This window comes from Benincasa hispida, chromosome 6 (assembly GCF_009727055.1).
Source record: "Benincasa hispida cultivar B227 chromosome 6, ASM972705v1, whole genome shotgun sequence".
Taxonomy (NCBI): Eukaryota; Viridiplantae; Streptophyta; class Magnoliopsida; order Cucurbitales; family Cucurbitaceae; genus Benincasa; species Benincasa hispida.
The window spans coordinates 28,178,512-28,182,541 of record NC_052354.1 but is presented as its reverse complement, the minus strand read 5'-3'; the positions used below and the strand labels follow the sequence as shown (position 1 = coordinate 28,182,541).

General features: G+C 39.2%; 1 non-coding gene across 1 annotated transcript; it reads left to right on the top strand.

Moving 5' to 3' along the window:
* LOC120080686 lies at nt 1-107 on the top strand. The gene has a single exon (XR_005482635.1). It is a non-coding gene; the product is annotated as a small nucleolar RNA R71 (small nucleolar RNA).
* Nucleotides 108-4,030: the final 3,923 nt, after the last annotated feature.

Genomic DNA, 4,030 nt, shown 5'->3' with positions numbered 1-4,030 from the left:
AGCCCATTATGCGGACAATCTCAGACCAACCTTTTAAACCTCGCCCAAGCATCGCTGAGCGATTCATCCATATCTTGTTCAAAATTAGTAATAAGCTTTCTTCGTCTTGCGTTCTCGGTAGGTGGAAAATACTTTTTCATGAATTTCTCCACTATCTGCTCCCAAAAAGTAATCTCTCCTGGTTCGAGCGAATAAGCCCATTTCCTAACCTGATCACAGAGAGAAAATGGGAACAACGTTAGTCGAACTTCTTCAACAGAGATGTTCGGGAACACAAAAGTATTGCAGATTTCAATAAAACTTTGGAAGAGGGCGTGTGAATCCTCGCCACACCTTCCTTCGAATTAACCTGCAGTCTGGATCATCTACAGCATCATCGATTTCATCTCGAATCTGCTTCTGTCGAGGGCAGGCCTTATGATTCCCGAGACGAAATCCATAGAGGTTTGGTGATGCATAGTCTCTAATGGGCCTATTGCGATCGTTTGCCATCATAATCGGATTCACCATGACATTATTATCATTGGTGCTCCACCTCTAGGTTGCTCCGCCATCTCTTCTTTATCGGATTGTGATTGCTGTTGGCGGTCTCATAGTCTCCTCCAAAATGTTCTCTCAATCTTCGGGTCGTAGTTCGCCAGAGATTGAGAGTTCTACAAAGAAATCACAAAAATTACCGTTAACAACTATTTTGCCGAAGTCCCCGGCAACGGCACCAAAAACTTGATGCGTTATTTTTATGAATGAAAATATGGATGAAATGCATTGATGGATTGCATTGTGCACTCAAGTTTCCCCAGCGGAATTCAAGTGTAAATTCCTCTGAGTTTCCTGATAAATCTAGGGTCGAACACAGAGACTTGTGAAAATAGTTGCATTGATAATGTTTATGAAAACTTTGTGGTAACCAAGTAAATAAATAAAGTGTGGGTGTGTTTTTATGTTGATGAAAAAGAAGTAAATAAATGCGGCGAATTTGAGAAAGAGAGTTGCGTTGATAGATGCAATGAGTATGCGATGAACAGGTTGAGAAGATCTTTAGCTAGCATTACTTGGGAATGTGTCAAACTTTGCAATCATGTTACAACCATGCACAGCAAGTCATTTCCCAATGTAAATGCGATGCTTCTAAGTCTAGGACGCATGTGTTGAATGAAAAATGTCCATAAAGCTTATCCCTAAGTCTCTACACTTGTCCTATGCGTTGATGCAAAATGCATGAGAGCAAGGTGACCGCATACAATCATATCTTATTGCTAAGATGCATGCGATGCGTTAATAACAAATAGTGCTCATTCCTAAGCGTCTATCTCTTGTTTATGCATTCTAATCTAGTTCTTCCAAACCTAGATTCTGACCTGACCTTCCCAAGTCTAGATCCTGTCCTTAGACTACCCTCCCGAGTATCTCTAATAGACGAATGAAGCATACATAAACAAGATAACTGCAAAGAACGAAGATTTCCTAGTTATGCTAGCTAAATGCTTCTCAACCTATTCAACTAATTTAGCTACTCATGCGTGAATTACAGAGAGTGAAGAGATATAGAGAAAGACATTCCATTCTTATAACTGAATTGAGTACAGAATGATAATGGAAAATAAAGGTAGAGAGCTTGGTAGCAATTCCTTGCTGACCGAGGCTTTTTACACTAAATCTCTATTCTGATCTACAAATATTCCCACTTCCGCAGGCGTTAGCCCTCTCTCTGTCTTAGAGTTTCTGGTGCTTTCCCAAGCTTGCCAGAACGATTTATTGGCACACCTTCTTCCTCGCGTCCACCTTAAAATGAAAGAAGACTATGGATAGAGACGTGAACTTGTAAAGTGATGAAGTAATCGACTGCTTAACCCATTCTTTGAAGAATGCACTTGGTATTTATAGAGTTTTCATAGTGAAAGGCGGCTCCTCTCTCCCGGTTGTACAGATGGGACAGCTTTAATTCCTGACTGATGCACCGGATAATTGTCACCGATAAAGTTGAATGTACTTTGTGACCGTTAATCGCGATCAACTTGATTTGATCCGACTGCCATCAGTCTTTTCTGTCTCATCGCTCTTAATTTTTCTTTCACTAGATGGCGCTCAACGCATGTTGCACTGACCAAGTTGCGGTGGATTCATTCTTAGGCGAATGTTTGTACGAGCACGATCACATCACAAGTCTTGCGGTGAAGTTGCGTTTCGACCAAGTATTCCTATGATCGCAATCTCTGCATTGCGTTACACACGATATTCTGCACAAAAATGTAAAAGTCACACTGCTCCTAATACGTTGGACGCAATTGCGACCTGCAATATTATAGATTTATGCTTAATGACACAATTTAACATATTTCATCAACCCAATCAACATTGTTTAAGAACTTAGTACTAATGATAACGTGCATATCTGCCCGTTATCATATAACTAGGCAAAATTAACTATTTTTTTCGTAATGTTACATCTAACTCCTTATGTACCACTGATCTCTATGAGAGTCTATAATCATAGTCCAACTATGACTAAACCCCTCTCGTGCCAGAAGAGGGTATGACACTACATTGTTCAAGCCCCAGAATCAGCCCTTTAAATGAGCAATTTATGTACTTACCCCGACCTCGGGGAATGAGTGAATTCTCTCTCTTGTGTAGTTGTGTTCCCAACTCCCCAATCAGCCAAATCCCTAAAATGGTAGGGCTTTTGTTGAGTCAGTGAATCTGGCCACTCTCACCCATACAAATCAAAAGGACCACCCTCATAGGCGAGAGTTCACAACTCACTTAGGATTACAGGTCATGTTACACTATGGTCATCCTGGTGAAATGTAAGTCTCATTATGAACCGCGTTATATAATGAGACTAAACATTTCGTGGTCTGGTCTTATACAAACTCCTTTACATAGAATATCCTCGCTCACATGTCTATACATAAATGATCAGGATTAGATTATTTTGTAGCACTTTACAATAATGTAACACCTACAAATTGGGTCATACTCATAGTGCACCAGGATAAGGTACCAGCCTTATTCATCTACTACAGACCATTTAGGTTATCACTTAAACATGATCCACCTATATGTCTCTCAACATAGTGTTTAAGTTAACGATAACTTTGGATGTTAGTTTAATTGTGTTGTTGGTTAATGCAACAAAAAATATGAAAAAAAATATCATATATTTTATTAAATAGACAATGAGTTTGTCAATACATTTACAAACTATAGAACCCTACGAATTTAGGGTATCAACTCCAACAATCTCCCACTTGAACTAAAGCTAGTAGGGTGTATATAGTCAAAATACAAAGTATATAAACTAATAAACTAAGGCATAAATAGCACCGCCCAGTGTACAAATCTTCTCACTTGCCCTAGTCTAGACGTGGCCTGTCCCATAGACCCATACTCTGCAGGTGACCCTCAAACACCTTAGCCGTAGAGGCCTTTGTAAATAAGATCAGCAACGTTGTGCCCGAAGCTATAACAACCCGACCCTTAAGGACTTAAGTTAGGCCGTGACTAAATACATGCATGCATGGAACTTAAAACGACACTCTTTTATGTGAAATAAACTCTAAATAAATAAGGTAAGTTAAAAGTCCTTTATTAAATGCAAATTTTAAAAATAACAATAGGGTACCCAAAAATCATAATGTTAAAAATAAGTCTGAAACAATTCTTAATAGTAGGTTTCAAATATCAAAACTGTAAGTTAAGCAAAACAGTGAAGAGGAATCTAAGTCTCATAGCGAAAGCATAAAACTGGTCCTAGTGGCTCGATCACGAATTTCGCTTCGTGCCATCGCTGGTCATCTCTACCTTTACCGAAACAACAACATGAGAAAGAATGAGTATAAAATACTCAGTAAGTAACCCCACTACTGGGGTCAGGTTAGGCATCTATGTCCTCTAGATGCCTACCCCTGGTGAAACATATAAACCGCCCTAGTCTTCATGGGACACATACATAAAAAAATATATATATAAATGATTTCTATCCTACTGTAGCTAAATATGCCCACTACCTCTGATGAATCTCGAAGGA